The sequence below is a fragment of the Orcinus orca genome, chromosome 16 (genome assembly GCF_937001465.1).
Source record: "Orcinus orca chromosome 16, mOrcOrc1.1, whole genome shotgun sequence".
NCBI classification, from domain to species: domain Eukaryota; kingdom Metazoa; phylum Chordata; class Mammalia; order Artiodactyla; family Delphinidae; genus Orcinus; species Orcinus orca.
Genome location: NC_064574.1, coordinates 6611947 through 6627312, shown reverse-complemented (window position 1 = coordinate 6627312; position 15366 = coordinate 6611947). Strand labels below are relative to the sequence as shown.

The 15366-nt window shown below is 48.0% G+C and overlaps 1 long non-coding RNA gene across 2 annotated transcripts; it reads right to left on the bottom strand.

Moving 5' to 3' along the window:
- Window positions 1-1891: 1891 nt before the first annotated feature.
- LOC125961373 (uncharacterized) lies at window positions 1892-5924 on the bottom strand. Of its 2 annotated transcripts, XR_007472019.1 has the most exons (4): window positions 5722-5924; window positions 5461-5552; window positions 3700-5209; window positions 1892-2431 (listed from the first exon to the last, which is right to left on the bottom strand). It is a non-coding gene; the product is annotated as an uncharacterized LOC125961373 (long non-coding RNA). The 2 variants fall into 2 exon arrangements; XR_007472018.1 differs by lacking the exon at window positions 1892-2431 and having other exon boundaries at window positions 2857-5209.
- Between the last annotated feature and the right edge of the window lie 9442 nt (window positions 5925-15366).

Here is a 15366-nt window from a genome sequence, read left to right as displayed (position 1 = left end):
AGTGGTGGGGAGGGAAGCCCTGAAACTATATTCCTGGGAGAGACTGGAAACTTTCTTGTTAATTCCCCAAAAGATGTGAACCCAAACAACCACTAAATACCCAACCCAGAGCTAAGAAAACTCGGTAAGTGGCTTTCAGGAAAATCAAAATAAATGGGAAAACCCCAAAGAGGAAATACGCCCATTCCGGGGAGCGTTTTGGTAGATGGGATCTTGGTCTGCATCAGAGAGCAAAGCCTTGGCCCCTGCCCTGCAATACTTGAGACGTCAACATTTGACAAATAACTCCATTCATTAATTCATCGTTTACCTGGTGACACGGTGTCCTGGGCCGCAGGCAGAAGGCTGGTGCTACAGAGCAGGAGTGATCACTCCGTATCCTCATGGAGTGTAAATTTATCCACCTTGGTCTTCATAACTCGACAACCTGGGCTCCATTCGCCCACCTGGAGCCACGCCCTTGCCCCACCCTCCCTCGCAGATGCCAAGAGCTGACATTATTTTCTAATAGAAGACAGGAAGTTGGTGTCATCCCACCACCCGGGAAATATTCAGAGAACAAGCTTTCAGTTGCCATGACAACTTTAGTGTCAGAGCTCTGTCTATAGACTTTAGAAGTGTGCGTGTGTGTACGTGTTTGTGTGTGTGAATCTGGGGTGGGGAAACGAATACTCTTGTCTTCAGGCAAACATTGAGACATTGAGAGGGGACATGAGCTAAGTCTATTGGATCTTGAATGGTGTCAAAGGCTGAATGTGAACCTGTTTCCCAAATCCTGAAGTACTAATCCCAGGGGCTTGGTTTGAAGGTAAATAAATAACTATCAAGTAGCAATCTCACAAAAGCCAGCATTTAAGAGAGGCTTGAAATAAAAGTTAATACTCCCAGTCAGGAGAAGTAGCCAGCCGCATGGCAGAAAGAAGGCAGGTGAGGGAGATGCAGATGAAAGTTTAGGTCCCTGACTCTCCTCTTATTATCAACTTGGCTTTGGGCAAGTGACTGAGGTTCTCCAAATCTCAGTTCCTCTGTTTGTAAAATGGGGGTAATTAGGATGCCTCCTGCCTAAGGTAATAGGGGTGGAGCCAGGTACATGGCAAGGAACGGCATGTGCAAAGGCCCTGCGGGGACTTGAGAAGAGTTCTCCTGGTGCTCTGCAGGGAGGCCAGAGAGCCAGGTGAGCGAGGGAGGTGGTGTGCGACAGGCTGGAGGGCGTGGCAGGAGCTGGACCACGAAAGGCCATGTGGGGCACAGTGGCGGAGGACGTTGGAGAGTTAGTGTGCATCCTAAGAACACAGATCTCAAGGTAGGAAGCCAGCACCAGCACCTTGGAACTTATTAGACATACAAATTCTCAGACCCCACCCCAGACCTCCTGGATAGGACATTCTAGGGGCGGGATCCAGCAACCAGTGTCTTCACAAGCCCTCCAGTGCCTCAATTTGCTGCACACTCAGAGTTTGCAAACCATTGTTAAGAGCAACAGGAGGCGGTTAACGTGTTTTAGGCCAGGCAGTGAGAGGGTCCATTTCCGCTGGGGAAGTCTCTGGTCTGTCTTGCTGAATTTTGCTGGGTGTGTGTTACCTTTGCTCAAAGAACGAGAACGATATCTAGGTAGGTTTGTAGATAAAATAACTACAGGACAGGACGTTTAGTTCAATTGGAATTTCAGATAAACAACACATACTTTTTTAGGATAGTATATCCCATAATATGTGCTGTGTTTTATCTGGCAACACAACTACAAGCACCGAATTCGGACCCAGGCTGGTTGAGCCATGACTTGTTTCCTGGGACGCTTTTGGAAGGTGGGAGCCGTCTTTGAGATGTGCCCATTGATGCAATTACTCAGGGCAGCATCACTTCCAGGGGAATGGTCTCGGCTTCTGTGAAGTGACTCATACTGAACTGATTAGTTTCAGAAAAAGAAATAATAAAAATGACTGAGTGGTTGTTTATTACTGGGCTGTGTTTCAGACTGCTCCCGTGTTGCAATCACTTGACTTACAGCTTTTTTGCTGGGTGAGAAGCCATGTTCCGCCCCGTTCGCCTGCCGAGCCCTTCTCACCTGCCAGGGACACCTGCGAAGTTGTTGACGCTGTGTCACTCACGGCGAAGCTGGCGTGGCTTCAAGGGGCTCTGGCCCTCCTTGCAGACCCACCCCGGACCGTGGGCCCGTGCAGTCCTTCACTGTGATTTGGTTTTCCACCCATCAGCCAGGCTAAATACACGGCATACCCCTTGCCTCAGAACCTCAGAGTTTTCCTGGTAAATGTTTACCTGGTGGCTCTCCATTCAACTCAGGGCTCCACTCTCATGGGCAGGATTGATAAAGCTTTGGAAGAAGATAGACTGACATCCGAATGTTGGCTCCCCCCACTTGCTGGCTGGGGCTGGCACAGATTCCTTTATCCCTCCGAGCGTGTTTCCCATTCTGTAAAATGGAAATTATGGGAAGAACAGACCCTCATCACAAGGTCGCTGTGAGATCTGAATAAGGAATACCTGTCACACGCATCTCAATACAGGAACACATGGAGGAACCTGGCAGTGGGCGTCCTCCTTCTTGGGGCGGGTCACAGCCAAGCACCTGGATGAAGGATGCTGGGTGAAACAATCCACATGGGAAACAGGCTTTAAGAAAATGCTGGTAAAATGCTAGGACACTTGGAGAACGGTTGCATCTTGCTCTGGTTTCAGACAACAGGAGGGAGAGGTGGGAAAAGGGAAATATCTTTAGTAAGAAACAAATAAAGTCTTGTTTCTGTGCTTTTGAAGATCTAAGTAGATGAATCTCCTCTTCTAGTTGGCATTTTTTGTTTTGTTTTGTTTTTTTTATTTATTGATTTTTAACTGTGTTGGGTCTTCGTTGCTGCGCGCGGGCTTTCTCTAGCTGTGGTGAGCGGGGGCTACTCTTCGTTGCAGTGCGCGGGCTTCTCATTGCGGTGGCTTCTCTTGTTGCGGAGCACGGGCTCTAGGCCCGCGGGCTTCAGTAGTTGTGGCTCGCAGGCCCTAGAGCTCAGGCTCAGTAGTTGTGGCGCACGGGCTTAGTTGCTCTGCGGCATGTGGGATCTTCCCGGACCAGGACTTGAACCCGTGTCCCCTGCATTGGCAGATGGATTCTTAACCACTGCACCACCAGGCAAGCCCTGGCATTTTGTTTTATGTGTTTTGTGTTTTAATATCTTTCGGGAGTTTGGGATTATGAATCTGCGGATGGTGCCAGAATCAGTCTCATGGGTGCCTGCCATTTTCAGCTGCTAATTTCTTCCTCCTCTGAAGTTGTATTGCTTTAATGTTACTTTATTCTATGACATCAAATACCCCCCTCCCCTGTGCATTATGGAATATACATTTGCTTCTTCCCCCGGAAAAAATAAATTAATCCATCCATACTCCTTTATAAGAGGAGTATGTCCATGTTGGAAATTAGGAGCAATAAAGAGAGAAAGGAAAAAACACGCAGATTCCAGCCACTCAAAGAAATACGCATTCTTTTAAAATAACATTTTTGTTCCTGATTATTATCCGAAGTTAAAGTTATTAAAGTAGAAATTTGGAAAATAAAGATATAAAAAAGAAAATAAAAATTCCACTACCCAGAGATAATTACCGTTAATATTTCAGCATATTTTCTTCTATTCTCTAACACACCACACACACCACATTTGAGATGTAATTATATAAACTTTCATTACTTACAGTTTAGAGTGCAGTTTTTAATCATTTAATTTCAAGCCATGAGAATTTTCCCCTGTCGTTTTGTCCTCCTGGAAAACAATTACTTCTGTGGTTACACAACAGGCCATGCCTTCCTGTGGTTTTGCCATAATTGAACCATCCCCCATTGCTGGGCATTTAGGTTGTTTCTAGCTTTGCTCCATCACATGCTGCTCCCTGGTTGTATTTGCCCACGCATCTGTGCCCACATTTCTGATAGTGGCCTAAGGACAGATTTTTCAGACTCTGAGTCTTCAGAGAACACATCTATTTTAAATTTAAAATTAATTAATGTGAATCTTCCTCTAATTTTATGTCGATGCTCGTAGAGCCAGTGGGAATTCCCAGGCTGGAGCAGAGCAGGGGATGAAGGAGGAGGACAGGGTTAGGAATCCCTCTCGAAACCTGTTGATTTATCTACCTGGGGGAAGGAGAAAAGAAACGCTGGTTCCACCTGAAACATCTGTGCGTATTTCACAGCTGCCAACACAAACTTTGGTGTCACGAAACCACAGAGCTCCCCACCGGTGCCTGACACGAAAACTGCGAGCTCGCCAGAGAGGTCGTGGGGCCGGCGGACTCCATTCCCAGAAAAAACACGACTTGTTCGCCGTTACAACACGTTCACCTGGAGTGTCCTTACCACGCTCAGTCTGTCCCAGCCTCCACCCCTTCTGACTGAGCCATAAACTCGCCCAACCCGCAGAGCCCGTGGCAGCTGTCCCGGGATTCAACCGGTTGCAATTTGGAATGCGTTGAACGCTGATTTTTATCTCCCATGAATAATGCCAGCTTTCCTGGGACGAAAGGGAATCGCAGGGGTGAGACTGCCTACTGGGAACGTGCTACGCTCATGCCCCGGCACGCAGCGCCCTGCCCTTGCTGCCCAAGACCCCCAGCTCAGGGCACCGGGGCCTCCCGAAAGGTGCCTTAAACACCGGACACCGTTCCCAAGCCTGACACCACCTTCATTGCTGCCCCTGAGAAAGACAGTAGGATTAGCACATGCTTCAAACTCCAGGTCCTACTGTGTGACCTTGGATGAGCCACCTAACCTCTCTGATTAGTAATACTACCTCCCTTAGAAGGTTGACGTGAGGATGAAGGAGGTTAAGGCATATACAGCACTCACAACAGGCCTCCCGCGGTGGAACAATTTTGCCATGAGCGTGTGAGCTCCATGGGACAGACACTTGGTCTTGTCTGCTGTGACATCCCAGGTGCTCAGGACAAGGCCGGGTACAAGGTGGCGCTCCCAGACGAGGTGCTGAAGGCATGCACACTGCTCACCGGAACCCCGAGTCTGAGCGGGGTGCCCAGCAAACCCTGATACATATCTTTTGCATCCAGGAATGCATGCGGCTCCACCTTGGGTATGGGTATCTGGATCAAAACACCGGCATCAAAGACACTTGAGTCCATCTCTTGAGACAGGCCCGGCGCTGGACACCGAGAATCTAACCTGTGTTCTCTAGGGCAGCTCTTCCCCTTGCTGGCAACAAGCACAGACAGAAAATGATGATATTTAGACAGTGCACTGGGGTCAACTGCACAGGTTTGCGGGAGTCTGCATGGAACTTGGTGAAAAAATGCATTACATTTAAAATACTCTATAATTATAAGAAGGAGGACAAAATACAAAGGATTATGGGGATATATCTAATACTGAGTTTTGTTTAAAATTTCCGAATAAAACCATATCACCTTTTAAAAAAAAACTTGGACTTGCTTCGATTAACGTACCTAGTTTATGTCAGAGCTTATGATTGTCGTGACGACACGATTCCTGCGGAGAGGTTTTGCTGGAGACGTCTTCGAGTCTTCATTGTTACTATCTATAAGAAATTTTGAATAAATAAGGAATAAAATCTTAAAACTTTTAGAACAACATTCATAAAAGGAAGGAAAAACAAGTGAAATGACATTTTTTAAAAATCCAAAGGTCTTTAAAAACAACACGTGTAATATTGCAATATCTTATGTCGGGATGAAAGAAGTTCACACCTGATCAAACCTCCACATCCTGCATTTCAAAATAATGTTGAGGCTCCAGTTTTCAGAATTCGCACTTTCCTGCAGTGGCTTGGATGGCGCTAAAAGTGCACATCAGTCGCAAATAAACAGAAGTTGCAATTCCAGACAGCCTATAGTTGGCCCACCTGGAGACACAGCCCAGCAGCTGAACCTCAGGATGTACACCACGCAGTATTCTACTTATTTAATATGTAAATAAAAATACAGCATGTCAGATGAAAGTGTCGTGTTAGAAACAAAGCGTGATGAAGTAAGGAGTGCTGGGGTTGGGTGGCTCTTTGGTTGTTCCATTTTGGGGGCGGGCGTCTACTGGCATCTAGTGGGTAGAGCCTGGGATGCTGCTAAACGCCCTACAATGCACAGGACGGCCCCCACCCCAGAGAATCAACCACCCCAAATATCAGAGATGTGCAAGTTGAGGACTCTGCTCCAGGGCTTTAGAAGTCATTACGATGACCTTGGCGGTCAGCCTGAGCCAGAACTCCATTGCAGGGATTCCCGCGAGCGACCTGATCCAACTTAGGTTTCAACAGCGCCCCCTGGCTTCTGTGTTGGGAACAGAAGGCGCAGGGGCCAGGATGGGAGCAGGGAGAACAGGCAGGTGCTGGCCGACAGCCCGGGTGAAAGGATGGTGGCCTGGGACAGGTGACAGTGGATCGGAGTCCCTCCCTAGCTGTGGTCTCATCTTCTCACCCAGTAATTCCACACCTGAGCTATCAGCCTAAAGAAATAAGCATTACAAAAAAAAGATGAAAAGGGATGGGGGAGGTTCAGAAGAGGACCAGATGAAAATGCCAGAATCATGATTTCCTTGCAGTCCAGTGGTTAGGATTCCGTGCTTTCACTGCCGAGGGCCTGGGTTCGATCCCTGGTGGGGGAACTAAGATCCCACAAGCCTGGAGGGGCAGCCAAAAAAAAAAAAGAAGAAAAAAAGAAATAGAAAAAAATTGGGAGCAAAATCCACATCCAACAGCAGTGGCCAGGAAGGAAGCGAAGGGGCAGCCTGTTGGCTGCTGTGTCCCCCATGCCTAGAAAGGGGCCCCATCATGGCCAGTCACGGGGACTGAGTGATCAGAGAAGGACAGTGTACCCAGTGCCTCCACGGGCTACCGGCAGGTGCTCGGAGGAGCTCGGGGGACAGACCTGTGAGTGTAGACAGAAGGATATGCAGGGCAGGGAAGACAGGGCTGGTGGAAGGATTTGCATTCAGGTGGTAGAACATCTAGACAGTACGTACTTAAAACAGAAGACAGGACAGCCAAGCCCACCCTGCCTACCGGGGCATGTGGGGATGCAGAGAGCAGCTGAAGGTCCCAGGAGAACAGGCCAGCCTCTGGAGAGGGCGAGGGGTGACAGAGCCTGAATGCAGGTGGGGAGGGGTCTGGGCAGGGGCTCAGCAGCAGGCATCGCCCCCTCGAGGCCCGGCCCCTGGAGTTTCAGGGAGTCTCCTCCACCCCTCTTCCCACCTCCCTCCACCCACCCGCCCCATACCACACGCCCTTTTCCAAACATTGGGGTGTAATTACAGTCAGCAGCATTGTTGTGGGGCTCAGGGAGACTGAGTGGGTACAGGGCTCACGATCTGGCCTGCCTCCGAGCGGGGCGGGAGGTGTTTCCAATAAACTGGGGTGTTTTTAATGAGTCCTTTACAACTGCTAAGTGATTAAACCAAAGATTGACAAGAGTGACTGGTAGCACTGAACCTTGGCAACAAAAGAGAGGATCAGGGTCCCACCCTGCCGTACCCTCGGGCGTTCCTGTAAATTATGGCCGCAAAGTACAAGCGAGAGCTGGCGGGGTGCAGACTTGTGCAGTTTAATTGATAAACTAACAAGCACCTGTATAGTTCATAGTGACCGGGAGACCTTGTTTTCTTTTTCTTCAGGTCTGATGGAGATCCACACTGAGAATAACCTCTATCTAACGCCTGCAGTAGGAGGTTCCGCTGGTGTATGGGACCAGGCCTGCCTGGCGGGGGTTGACCAAGCAGACAACATACAGGACGCCCAGGTAAATGCGAACTTCAGATACATAGCAAGTGCTTCTCTTAGTGTAAGTATGCCCCAAATATTGCATGGGACACACACTAAAAAGTTATTCAGTTTATCTGAAATTCAATTTTAACCGAGTCTCCTGAATTACATCTGGCAAAATCCCATTCCCAGGACAAGACTTACTTGAAAAAATTAACCCAGGGAGGGGGGGGGAATGATCCCCAAAGCGACCTTCTCCTAGTGACCTGCCAGGGTGCGGAGTGTTCCAGGAGCCTGTGACAGGCAAACTGTCTCACAGTGGTTTAGAGGGAAGCTTTGGAGTCCGGATTCAAATCCCGACTGAGCAGTTGGGTGATCTTAGGCAAGTTATTTAACCTCTGTGAACCTCAGTTTCTCCCCGTGTAAAATGGGCATCATACTAGGACCTATTTTATAAAGGTGTTTTGAAAATGCTGTGATGTAATTCATCTGAAGCACTTAGCACAGCCCTTTGGGGCACTTAGTAAGCCCCCAAACACACGTAAATGAGTATCCTTTTGTCCGTTAAATTTAATTCCTTATGGAATCCGTATCTGAATCCTCTGATGGTCTTTCTGTTAAAGGGACAAGATCAGAAGGCCAGTGCTGGAAGAGGCAGTGGCTCAACCCTAAAAGGTTGGGGCCTTTGGCTGTCAGAGTCAGAGAGGGCAGACTCAAACGGTCTACGGGGTTCTAAAAGGACAAACCCATCACACACTCCTTTGGAGGACTGTACGGGGAGCACCTGGCAGAGACACCTCTTCTGAGCTGGAGACCCAGGTAAAAGGTAACCCCAGGGCTTCCCTGGTGGCGCAGTGGTTGAGAGTCCACCTGCCGATGCAGGGGACACGGGTTCGAGCCCTGGTCCGGGAAGATCCCACATGCCGCGGAGCGGCTGGGTCCGTGAGCCATGGCCGCTGAGCCTGCGCGTCCGGAGCCTGTGCTCCGCAACGGGAGAGGCCACAACAGTGAGAGGCCCGCGTATCGCAAAAAAAAAAAAAAACTAACCCCGACAGACCCCCTGGTGCCAAGTCCCACGTCGGGGGGGTGGGGGTGTGTGGGTGGGACAGATGGACCCAGGACCCTGACTCCATCCCACAGCTGCTCACGCCACTTGAGTTTTTAGTTCCCCTCAACGCTGAGCACTGGGCCAGGTTCAAAGTAGAATCAGAACTTTGCCCTCCAGGAGCTGATGTTGTGGAAGGAAAGATAAGCATGAATTCAAATAATAGGAAATCAGGGCAGAGAGGGACTTTTTTTTTTTTAATTCATTGAGCAGCTGTCCCTTGACAGATGCCATTTGCAGATGCCATGTCATTTAACGCAGTCCTCAGCCCCTAGAGTTTGTGTGTGGAGGAAGCCAAGGCCCAAGAGGGGAAGGAAGTTGCTCCAAACAACACAACTGGCAAGTAGGGAGCTGGGATTCCAACCCAGACTTGACGCAACTCAGTGGATCAAGGCAAAATTTGGTCTCAGAGAAACAGAGGTGTTGAGAGGACGGGCACCTCGGGAGCCCGAAGGGGAAATTCTAATAATTTACAGAAGAGAAGGAAGAGCTGAACTATCTGATACAGTTGCCACGAGGCATAAACGGCTGTTTAAATTTAAACTAATAATTAAATACAAGTTCAAGTTCCGTTCCTCGAGCACACGAGCCACATTTCAAGAGCTCAACAGCCACATGTGGCCAGTGGCTACCATACTGGATGGAGCAGATATAGAGCATCTTCATCGTCACTGAAAACTCTGGTGGATATAGTGCTGTCACTCTAGCGACTAAGGAAAGTTTCCTGACTCTGGAACTACATTTTCTAAGACCTTAAAGAAAAGTATATTTCATTTGGGCTCCCAGTGAAAAAGTCAATTGTATATAAATATTCGGGTTGATTAAATCTAAAGACAAAACCTAAATTCTGAATTCCTGTGAGGAAGGTTCCAGAGCCTTAAGAAAAAATTCAGGGTAAGGTATGCATGTATGCTAAAAAGAGCACCGGAGTCCTAAAGCTCCCATCCTAAAAGTTCTAGAACGCTAAGAAAAAAAGCTAGAGCTCTTAAAAAAGTATATGTCAATTCTTGCCTTTTTTTTTTTTTTAACATCTTAGTGGATTGTCTGATGAGATGATCATGTTAAGATGTATTTGGAGACTATAGAACCCGAGGATTAGCTAGTTCTTGGGCACAGGTTTCTAAACTGACTTTTGGATGGCCAAAGCCAAACTGCAAAGCTGGAGACCCTATGAACAGCTGAAGGTGTACTGCAGACAATTCCATGAGGAAGGGAAATGAAGGTAAAAACATATATTGTTAGAATTACATTTGGTTGCCTATCACAGAGAACTCAAATAAGTGACTTAAATCAAGTAGACCTATTTCCTTCTCATTTAAAAGATGTCTAGAGGAGAACAGCCCAGGACCAGCAAGTGACACCCCGTCATTGTGAATCCAGCTCCTTCTGTCTTACTACTTTTCATTCTTAGCATGAGACTTCCAGCCTCAAGTCTTCTCACAGTCTAAGATGGCTGCTGGAGCTCCAGCCATCACGACTTATTTTAGACAGGAGGAAGGAGCAAGGGGGTTGCCATGAGAAAAAATGGCACACTTCTCAGCTAAGCCAGCCTGCCCTTAAGAAGCTTACTGAGCGTCTTAAAGGAAGCTCATGCATTGACTTTCCCTTACATCTCATGGGCCATTTCTAGCTGCAGGGAGTCTAGAAATAAAGTCATTTAGCAGGGCACATCACCACTCAGGATAAAAGCAGGGTTCTCTGAGGAAGGAAGGAGAAATGTAGGAGGGAAAGAAGGAAGGCTGGGAGGAAGGAAGGAGAGATGGTGTTGGCTAGGCACCCAGCAGTCCCAGTTACATATGGTACAGGGTATAGCTACCTTGCCCTCAAACGCCAAAGAGCAGATTGGGAAATTCAGTCTGCTCGCTGGTAGGGAAGGGCAGGGGTCTCAAATGCCAGTGCCTACAGTGGCCAGGTATAACACTAGGTAGCAGTGAGGACTGTGGCAAACTGGAGGATCCATGCTCGTCTCCAGGAGGCATCTCCCACCCACCTCTGCTTGATTGTTGTTGGAACCAGGCCTATTGGTCCCGGGGTTTTACTTTTGTTTGTTCGTTTGTTTTTAAGAGCATTAAGAAATCTAGATTGTATTAAAAAGGGAGAAGTAATGCTGTTTGTAGCAACATGGATGGACCTAGCGATTGCCATACCGAGAGAAGGAAGTCAGAGAAAGAGAAATATCGTATAATACCGCCTATCTGTGGAATCTAAAAAGAAATCATACAAAGAAACTTATTTACGAAACAGAAACAGTCTCACAGACTTAGAGAATGAACTTACGGTTACCAGGGGGGAAGGGTGGGGGGAGGGATAGTTAGGGAGTTGGGGATTGACATGTACACACATGCTATCTTTAAAACGGATAACCAACAAGGACCTACTACATAGCACAGGGAACTCTGCTCAATGTTAAGTAACAACCTAAATGGGAAAAGAATTTGAAAAAGAATAGATACATGTCTGTGTATAACTGAATCACTCTGCTGTACACCTGAAACTATCACAACATTGTTAATCAACTGTACTCCAATATAAAATAAAAAGTTAAAGAAAACTAAAAAAAAAAAATCTAGATTGTAGAGTGTGATGTCTCAAATTTTAAATGCTGAGTTTACAACTATTTTTAAAAATTTAAACAATGTGAGTGGCAACTAAAATTGGCATGTTTTGACTCATGGGAGGCTATGAGTTTTAATCTTCTCATTATAGAGAGAAAAATATAATAACCCCACCATGTGGAATTATCTAACGAAATTTGTGTATCAGTTGTTAAGGGTAAAAGGAGGCAGGGTTAACTGAACACAGTCAAAACCACCAAGGCTGGGAGGTGTTTGGGACTTTGGGTGCTTGTGGTGGTAGCCCAGTGAGGGACCCGGGGCTGCCGGGGAGACCTGATGGCCAAAGCACACGGATTATGAGCGAGGTGCCCCGGGCCTCTCACTCAGCCTTTCTTATATGTTGCGAGCTCCAGAGTTGCAAAGTGTCCCAACCTCCCAGATGTGCTGGGGCCAGGTCATGTGGAGGGCGGTGAGGGGTCACCCCCCATCATTTCTTGTGAGCCTCAGGGGAAGGCAAAACCCAATCCGGTCCGAGCCTACTTTCCTGCAGCCTCTGCCTTTTCCCAGTTTCCGGGTGGATTCCTTGTGGGATGAGACAGCTCTCAAACTCCGGTCCGGGATCTCAGGGCCCGCATTACACATAGAAGTTTAAGGTCAGCGGGGCTGCACTTGAAGAAAAATTCCAGGGAAGGGGCTTCGCTGGCCGTTCACAGCTGAGCCCAAGACGTCAGGCAGTGCACCGGTGTCCCAGCTTGCGATCTCATCTCTAGATAAATGCTGGTCACAAGCGTAACCATTCTGTTGTGAGCGCACAGAGCGTTCAGGATAAATACTCTGCTTCGTTCTGGTGGTCGACTTCACCTCCTAATTGTGGCACTGACTGAGCTCCCAAGAAGGGATTATAGACTGATCCCCACCCAGGGCCACTAACTGTCCTGGTTTTCCTGGGACTGAGGGCGTTCCCAGGGTCCTGGACTTCCCACTTTGAACTTGGATGAGTTGGTCACCCCATTGGCACCATGACTTGCCACAAGGAGCCTCACTTCCCATGACAGGGATGGGACAAGGAAACTCGTAACTGCCTGCAAAATGGGTCCGAGAGGGCGGGCAGGCTTCTCGGGGAGACTGAAAAACAGCCCTGAGTCCTAAGGAAGGGCTTAGAGTCATCCCAACCCACGGAAAATCACAAGCAGCAGAGGGGCTCCGTATGGATAACGAAGTCCATAATAGCATGGGGGACGCTCCTGCCAGAGTTTATAAAATAAAGGTTATCTTTGTTCAAGACCCAGAGAGGTAAGAGGCAGTCTCCACTGTACTGAATTTGCCCATTGTTCTTGGTACAAGGTGCAAGGAAGCACAGATCGTATGATCCCGTGTTTGCTTCGAAACGAACCCAACTAGAGATGTGTGTCGGCAAGTTTGCATGAGCACGGAGGGCGTGAAGGACCACACTCACAGCTGTTAACAGAAGGCCCTCTGGGGGTGGAGTCGGGATGTGCACGAGGCAGGCCTTGGATTTAGACCGTCCTGTGTTGCTTCAGTTCACCAATTTCTGAGACCTAACACCTGCCAGCCTTTAGAACAGAACTCTCATTTCTTACAATTTAAAATGCTTTGTACTAAAAGCTAAGTTGCCATTTGCAAGAATGAATGTTGAACCGTCAGAGAAAGCAAGTTGCAGCCCAGAACGTGGAGTATATGGCATTTAACATAGACCTACAGGTGTCAAATATTTGCACAAGTGTTAAAAAAGGTCTGGGAAGATTCACAAGATTTGAACGTAAGTTTATACCTGGGAGAGGCAAAGGTGATGTAACAACTTGTACTTCTAAGCCTACCCTCTTCTGCTTGGGTTAACTTTCTTTCCCCAAAGAGCGTGCACTTTGGTTTTTTCCTTGTTAGATGGCATCTACCGAGTTTCCAGCTAACAGAGCAGGTGGGCTTCCTTTGAAGCAAAATGTAATGTGTGAAAACCTCAGCGTTCTCGGACCTATAACAATGAGAGGGTTCCTTCCACAGGCCACCTCCCTGGTGCCAAACAGGACTCATTTTACACACCTTTCCAAGAACAAATCCCCGGTGTAATTAATTAAGCCTATAATTACAGACCAATCTTTAAAAATGTAATGTGTAATTTCCCTACGAAACTCATTTTGAACCTGACTTCTGATGTGGGCAAAATTATACTGGAGACAGTTTTGACTACTTGGAGATTCTGGATAAACCAGGCTTCATTTGTGATTGAATTAAATATATTGTCATTTCCGTATTTATTACTTAAAAGCAACTAGTATTTATGGAGCCGTGCTCTGAAGGGTTCACTTTATTTAAAGTTCAGAACTGCCTTCTGGGTGTTGGAGAGACACAGCTACTCCATTCTGGTTTTTCTTTACTATTTATTCCTTGTTCATGTTCCTTCTTAGGGTCCACGGTTTTCCAGGCCAGGCTTCATTCTGCTTCTGGCCTTTGAAAGTATCTCTGGATTTGAGAAGGATCCCCTGTACACGAGTAAAAGAAGTGGAACATTTTTAAGGAGAGTGAGAGGCCTTGACCTTTGGGAGGGAGTGACGGGTTTCCTCCAAAGGCTGCCATCAGTCCTGGCAATACTTTGAATGTTTTGCTTTGTAGGAACAAAGATGGCTCGTCCGTCCTCTTTCCTCTCGGTGTTTCTGTAGTTTGGGCTTCTCTCCCGGCTGTTTGAGTTATAAAGGTAATGCTGGCAGACACACACCATCTTTAAGATTCAAAAGGGAAATACTCTTAGGGAAGAGGTGGGGGAGGGAGGAGGTGGGGGAGGGAGGAGGTGAGCAGGGTGGTGAAATCACTGGTTTTGCCTCCCCTTCTGCGGCTGGAGTCTGAGCTGATTGATCAATGATGCAGGATTTTATTTGTAATAGAGAGGTGAGGCCTCGCTTCCCAGCTGCGAGGAGGGAATTCTGGCCTGTCAGGGCAGATAGGCCCATTTCCCAGGTGAGGAGTGTCAGGGGAGCACTTCCGGCCCGACCTGGCATCACCTGCAGCGGGCAAGGATCTGAGACCTCCCTGTGTCTTTCTCTCTCAGAATCGAGCCCACAGGAGGATCTCTCGTCCTTTGGTTTTGAGTGAAGAAGTTGGGACGGGGGGTGGGGGGGGGGGTGAGGCTCTCTGCATACCTGGGGAAGGAGTCTCTACCCGTGAACACCTGCCAAGGGGACATCCAAACCAAACCTTCCTACCTAAATATTTCCTGATTTGGGCCCTTCACCCACGAGACGGTTTTCTTATTAACTTGCTTGGAGTCTCTCAGAAGGATTACTCATTCTGACCAGCGGGAGGAACCGCCCCCCAAATACCTTCTGAGTCATCTGGGGTTTCTATCGCCTTGCAGAATCGTTGAAGTGTTCCTTTTGTTGAAAACATGATTATTAGGAAACACCTTCGCCAGCAGTGTGTACATGTCACCGCATGTCCCCAGGGAGTGGAGCCCTGTGAGTGTTTGCAAGAGGGTGTTTCGGGCAGGCTCAGGGAGAGGTGGCAGCGTGGCCTGTGCCCTCAACGCTCTCCCTGCGAGGACCAGAGGGCGACCCGGGACCCGCTGTGCCCAGACACGTGGCTGCAAGCTTCCCAGGGCTGGGTCTGCTGAAGACGCAGGCAAGACAGGAGAACAAGGGTGAACTCTGCAGAGATCGGGGCTGGTTGCTAAAGTGCCTACAGACCATGTGACAAGGCACCAGACATCCTCAATCTCTCAATCTTCTAGCCGTAGGTAGCTGGAAGGTTCTGTTTCTGCTTTGCTGCAAACTGTCCTCTGAGAATGAAGACAGTTGCTCCAGGCGCCCCCCCCCCCAAAAAAAAGGCATTCATTCCCTTTGAAAAAATATGAACCACCATTTTTTTTCACGTTTAAAAAATACATTTTCTTTTTTTAAAGTTTACATTATTTTATTGATTTATTTATTTTGGCCTCACCATGCGGCTTGCGGGATCTTAGCTCCCCGACCAG